Source organism: Rhipicephalus sanguineus, chromosome 7 (genome assembly GCF_013339695.2).
Source record: "Rhipicephalus sanguineus isolate Rsan-2018 chromosome 7, BIME_Rsan_1.4, whole genome shotgun sequence".
Lineage (NCBI taxonomy): Eukaryota > Metazoa > Arthropoda > Arachnida > Ixodida > Ixodidae > Rhipicephalus > Rhipicephalus sanguineus.
Genome location: NC_051182.1, coordinates 99,822,083 through 99,828,782, shown reverse-complemented (window position 1 = coordinate 99,828,782; position 6,700 = coordinate 99,822,083). Strand labels below are relative to the sequence as shown.

The 6,700-nt window shown below is 43.4% G+C and overlaps 1 long non-coding RNA gene across 1 annotated transcript; it reads left to right on the top strand.

Annotated features, from left to right (window-relative positions):
* The first annotated feature begins 1,998 nt into the window (after positions 1-1,998).
* On the top strand, positions 1,999-6,215 carry LOC119400805 (uncharacterized). Its single transcript, XR_005185241.2, has 2 exons — positions 1,999-2,208; positions 5,965-6,215. It is a non-coding gene; the product is annotated as an uncharacterized LOC119400805 (long non-coding RNA).
* Positions 6,216-6,700: the final 485 nt, after the last annotated feature.

Below are 6,700 nucleotides of genomic sequence, written 5' to 3'. Positions count from 1 at the left end.
TATTGCATTGCTAACACAAGATTTCCGCATGACATGCTAAAAAAAAAGAAAGAAAAGTTCGGCAGGGAGTGCAGAGCCATGCCTAAAAACCCCTTAGTGAAAGTGTTGAAGCCACCCACGATTATGAAGTCTGCAGCTGAGCAGCGGTGCGTGACACCTTACAAACGCAATGGGTACGTCCGCAATTTGCAAGACGAATAATTACGGAGTAGTGGGGCACTTCGCAACTGTATAACCAGTAGGCATTCTAGGATAGCGTGAAGCCACCAATGTTATGCGCGCAAGCGCTGCTTTCCTTGGGGCATAGTTGCAGGCGATGCGCATGGGGTTGAAGGCGAAGCTCAAATTCCTCTAAGTTTCTTGTGTATTCTTTGAATACCCCATAGAATAACCTTACGGTAAAAAGAAGTGATGGCAAAAAAGAGCTCGCATACGGACCGAACCCCCAGCATTCCCATTGCGCCTTTGTTTCGGACCCCACCAGCGGTAGTCTAATTTCTCGTCCATATTCATTCGCTTTTCCTTATGGCTTAATTAGCAAGCTTCAAATAAGCTACATATAACACCCCATGTGTTTGATTATTGGCTAGTTATATACGGTCGTCTCAACAAAATACGGGCCATTCGATTCATTTGCCTTGTTTCCTTAAATTCCCCAATAAGGCACTCATATAAAGTGAACTCGCCCACATTCTGCGCACTCCATGTTCCATGGTTTTCACAAGCACGTTTACCCACAGCAGGGGTGAAAAAACTACACCTTGGGCCTTCGACATAAAGATTTATTTGCGTGCAAAAAAGACCATAGAACAGCGCTGTACAGCAATCACGGACTCAAATGAGACGTGAAATTTTTCAGTTTAACAACTGGTATTCGAAATTGCTCCATTTAACAACGTCATCTCGCAACGAATCTTGTCTCTAAAGATGATATTAGCTCTGATCAACGCGTTAGAGTCAAAACTACGCCGATGTGATCCGAACTGAAGACGGTGGAGACGAAAGTATTAGCGCAACTTAATCCTAAATTGTCCTAATTTCAATCTGTGCGTAGTGCACATTACTAGAATCTGTTACAACTGAAACGAACTATATGCCAGTGAGATGTACAAAGTCTGCATACACACACATGGTATAAATCACGGATATACATTGGATATTAAAATCAATATATACCGGTGACGTCGTCAGAAGAACTGTCTCTGATTAGGTACTCACAACACTTGCCGAAATGCGTCTGATTTCTGTATTCGAGCCTTGCATAGAGAAAATGTGAGCTTAATTATGCTTCGAAAAAGGCGCGTTCCTTTGTATCTTAAGTGAAAACGGGCAATAAGATGAAAGTTAAAATTGCAGTAGTCACTTAAAGTGTGCTTCTCTTAGTTTTGTGAAGAAGGTACACACGAAAGTGATGAACAATAGGCCCAAAAGCTGGGAGTGAAAATTTTCTTCTTAGCGTTGTCTTCTATACATTCGCGACAGACTTTCTGCGGCTTAACCGTTCGGAGAGGTACACACAAAATGTTTTGCTGCCTGATAAGGGTCTCAATTCAGTAGTATGTTTAACTTCCTAAAATTCGTTAACATTTTCACAAAACTAATCATAACTGCGAATAGAAATTTTTACACGTGTTTCATAACTGAGGTGTTCATTCCCGTACTCCAGTACAGGTTTCAGTGCTTGGCACGTATATTAATCGGCAAGCTAACATGGGGTCAAATTCGATGTTCATCGCTAGAAATCCATAATGCATTTAGGTGAGCAATGCTGATGCCATGAAATTTCCAGGACCTTTGGCTACCTGCTGCGAAACACAATGTGAAAGGAGCGTGAGACGCATGTTACCTCTGGCAGCAGCTGTTCACACTGGGGGTCTGAGTGTTCCATTCTTTAAACTTCAGAACACGCCCACAAAGGAGAAAGCATTGTCGCACGAGCAGGAGAGTAAGCGACAAAGGCGTGGAAGCTCTCACGGCGAACCAGAGTCTGGTATAAACAAGGACAATGTAGAGCGTGAAGGCACTGCCGCGTTTTGTCTCCAACGCACAGTGCCTGCGAAAGATCGAAGGGAACTTGCTGCCTGTGTTTCAGCTTTCCCTTTGCAAAGATGAATTTAGAAGCAAGTCAGTTTTTCTTCCATGTCATGATCATTTCTATACTGTCAATGACTTCCCGTGAAAGCAGCCAGGCGCGCAAGGGTGTCCCAGGTGCAGTATGAGCTACTCCGTTCTCATGCATGCCGATTATGTCGCGTCGAATGCATCAATATGTGCGTCTTATCAAGTCACCGCGTTTCTCTCATTTGTTTAGGATTTTGCACGTGTGGTTATTAATTAATAATTGAACGCATGAATGTGCGCGCTGCGCAGGACTCATTGGCTTTAGCGTCCGAGATCTAGCTTGTGTATCAGCAAGTAAGGCGATTCTGTTAACTGATAACAATAATAAAGTATAATCAAAACTAGGTGATATGGTGTCAGTAATAACGTTAGTCTGGAGTTATTAACGTTACTGGAGTTAGTCTGCTCCTGGGCCTCTGTCAGCAATTTTCGCGCTGGCTTCGTTGAAAGTTAGCCCACATGTATCTGTGCTTTTACATGCGAAGCATTCCTAAGGGAACCAATGCACTTTAAATCTATCTATCTATCTATCTATCTATCTATCTATCTATCTATCTATCTATCTATCTATCTATCTATCTATCTATCTATCTATCTATCTATCTATCTATCTATCTATCTATCTATCTATCTATCTATCTATCTATCTATCTATCTATCTATCTATCTATCTATCTATCTATCTATCTATCTATCTATCTATCTATCTATCTATCGCTCTCGTGGTCGCCTCCTCAGCTTGGTACATACCAAAATTGGAATAGGAGGACGTCAATGTAGTGACATGAATAACGTGGCTTCCCGTATATCACAAAATTCTTTCCATCAGTCACCTGCGGCACATACCCGAAACCGCGGCTCCCGCTGTGCGAGTATATGCCACAGGTGATTCTGAGTGTCTCTATGAAACCGGACTTCCGAAATCTTCACCCGACAGTTTGAAAGAGCCCGAGTCATAAACATTTCAGTGCCGGGGCCAGCGGTGGTACTGACTGGTTGAAAAATTACATCATCTCCCGCTAAAGGGGACCATGAGGCGATGCGAAGCAGGGTTTCAGCATGTCGAGCCCGCGTTTCAGAGGGGGAGTAGAGAGAGGGAGTGGGAGTGGAGATGGGGAATGAAGAGGAAGGCTGTGGAGAGGGTTTGCTCATGCGCAGTAAGGGTGGTCACGCCGCACACCGGATTGAACTCCCTCATAAGAGGCTTCGCATCTAATATGCTGGAAAGAGGCAAACAATAACGAATCGTCAGGCCCACGCGGAACACGCAGCACAGCCACAGCGAGAGCTGGAAGAGCGGCCTTTATAGAGCCCGTTGTAGACTCTCTGGGGGCAGCCAATACAAGTACACATGCAAGGCACCCCGTGGAGTGCCGTGGACTGAACAAAGCTAGTTCGTGCATATATAAGAATTAAAGAATATGGACCAGAAAATGGTGGTTCCGTAGTTCAGTTCTACGAACATATAAGGCGCAATACAAAGACTTACGCTCGTACCCTATTTGCCGCAAATTCTTTTAGGCCACATTTTGATCTTTCTTTATTGTTTTCTTAGATTAACTCTTTAAGTTGTCCCATAGTATTTGACCTGTCCGTGATTCTTGTTTTCTGTCGGCTTGATTGTGACTGTTAATGAAGCACGTGGTATAAGAATGTCTGCCTATAGGGTGTAACGGGTCTTACACTGTCATCTTAGTTTTTCAATACCTTGGCTTTAGCATGAAAGAAATCCCAGCTGTTCGGGCTTGTGGGTATATATCTTAACCAGTGGAAACAGGTACTCATCCTTACGCGTACGTACAGCCGTTGTTGAAGGATACTTTTCATAGAGAACGCTCACAGGTTTTTCTCAATTTCACATGAACGAGAAATATCGTTATCCTTGCGTAATATGGATTATCTTTTTTTTTAACTTTGAACTGGGAGTGAGTGTTTTTTTCATTTTTCGTGGCTTTCTTTATCAACGGGAAAAAGACGCAAGCAAACAGGACGTTCCTGATAGCAGTGCAGTTAGGTGTCCCTGCAATATCCGCAGACATGGCTCACTGACCTTTCGTAATTAGGACATTACATATCCAGTTAGTGCACATTATAGAGAAACTGCATATGGCATGGTCAGGTGAAACAAACATTCGTCCGTCCTAAGAACGCAAAAGCTCTCAGCGCGTACGTACCACAGAAATGGGGAAATCCCACGACACTGGTCCACAGAAATGGGAGTCGTTCACGGGCAAAAACGCATCTGCTACGGAAATAGGGCAAGTACCACTGACCAACACTCACCCACCAAACACTCACCCACCAAACATGGGCGGTAAACACTCTCTATGATTTCTGGACCAACGTAACAAATAACCGAGAAACACTTTTGTGAACCGTCGGGATTAATCCAGTGATAAACACTCGGGAGGTACGTTTCAGCTTTGCTGGTTCCCCATCAGCACGGCTTGCGTGGGCGGTGGTTTATTATGATTGCCTAAATAAATTCAATTAACAAAGGTTCCTCGCCGCTTCTCCAGTATACTGGGAGCAAGAGGCGCAAGATTTTTTTTTTCACTCTAAGCAGTTCCTCCTTTTTCTGATCTTGGTGTCGGGTAGCACTCACAGATTGCATAAAACTCACAGTATAATATGCAACGTGCAGCAGTGCAAATGTATACTAGCGAAGTGTTCTTCTTACGAACTTACTCTTTTCTAAAGATAGCAACGGCCAAACGTAAGCAAAAGTGTCGTATAACTATTTTTGCTAGTAACATTGCAATATGATCCATTTGAAAGCGTCTGACATTGTGGTGGAATTTTGTAGGAATTCTTTTGGTGAAGACGCTTGTAATTCTATACACGTGCGACTAGCTCTTCAATCCAAATAGTTTAAAAACTACAGGCGTGGGCCAACTTTCGGAATATCCTGCCAAAACACCTTTTCATAGCCAGCGATTTGTAGTCTAGGTTATGGGCACAAAGACAGATGGTCACTCAGAACCAGATGCTGCAGACGGAACTATGAAAAGTACATTAGTGTAACTTTTAAGAATGATAGTGATGCAGTTATGGCAGTAGTTTGGTTAATTCAGACTGCTTTTCAAGTGTCAATAATCAGATAGTTAGTTTTTGCTGAAATAATTGAAAATCGAAAAGGTAGTTTCAGCGTACAATTTTTACCATAAATGCAGTCTGGCATGGGCTTATGAACATCACAGTATCATATGGCGCGACGTCGTCTTCTCATTCAACTTTTGAAACTGGCGTTTACAAGTAGAAATCGTAGTGCGTAATCGGTAAAATATAACATTTATCGCTGTATTATGAAACACATAAGTGCGCTTCACTTTCCATTGACGACCTCAAGCTCTCATGCAGACCGGGTACACACACTGTTTATTTGGCCTAAATAAAGTAATGCATTCTTGCTGTCTTAGAGGCACTGCATCTGTGCAGCTGCTTTAACACAAAATAAACTCGTGACAAGTCGCATTGTAAGGCTGCTTGTTTTGTCTAACTGTGATGGAGTGATGTACCCTCAGTTCTAAAACGTAGGAGAACACATGGAGAGTGGTAAACATGACAGATACTGTGTATCAAGGGTTTCTTAATGAACCTGTCAAAGAAGACGTCATGAGTAATTTACACAACCGGTATTAAATAAAACAGCCCTTTGCCAGATTAACCTGAGCCATGTTCAGTAATGCGAAAATGGTTCTTTCATATGTGCTTGAGACACCAACGTACATTGCGTGGAATTATAGCTGTTCATTAGAACTTCTGCATCACCATTTGCGCGAGTTCGATGCGTAAGAATGCCATAACGCAACACAACATTTATCTAGTCTTTTCGCCACGCAGGATGCTTCAAAAGTCACGAAAAGTACAGCGCTTGCAAAAGTGGAAATTGTGCCGAAGCAACATGCAGGAAGCCAACTATAGGACCTCGCTGTAGAAGGAACTGCATTGACGGCTGCTTCTGCGTGAAAGGGTACTACAGGGAAGACGTCAGCCGAGACAAATTGTGTGTGGAGTGGATCGAGTGCCCTCCTAATTCAACTCCTCCTTTTAGTTGGTATGGTTGAAGATGTCGGCATCGGACATAATAAAAAGAGCAGTGTTTCATCCTCGGTCCTGTGGTGTGCTGTATAATATTACCTGGCGTTCTGCGTGTCAAAACCACGATATGATTAAGAGGTACACCGTAGTGGAGGTCTCCGTACACTTCAATCATCTGGTGTTCTTTAACGCGCCCTGACAACGCACTTTACGCGGGCGTCTAGATCGAACCCACGACCTTTGGGTCAGCAGCCGTGCACCGTAAGCACTTTACCACGGAGGCGAACCTCTGGTGTGTTGTGATGGGCTGAGCGGGTGTATGCCATTAGTGGTACAAAGAGACAATTATGAAAAAAAAGTAGGTGACTCTTATTGCAGGACCGCGAGTTCCGCAGTTTATGATAAGTCATTGACGAAGCGCGGTGTACGATGAGGCATGACGAATAAAATGAATAAAGCAGAAAGCATCAACTACCTGAAAGCAGTGCACAGCTTCGAAGAAAAGCAGTTCGAAAAACGCGCGACCCACCGTTGAGAA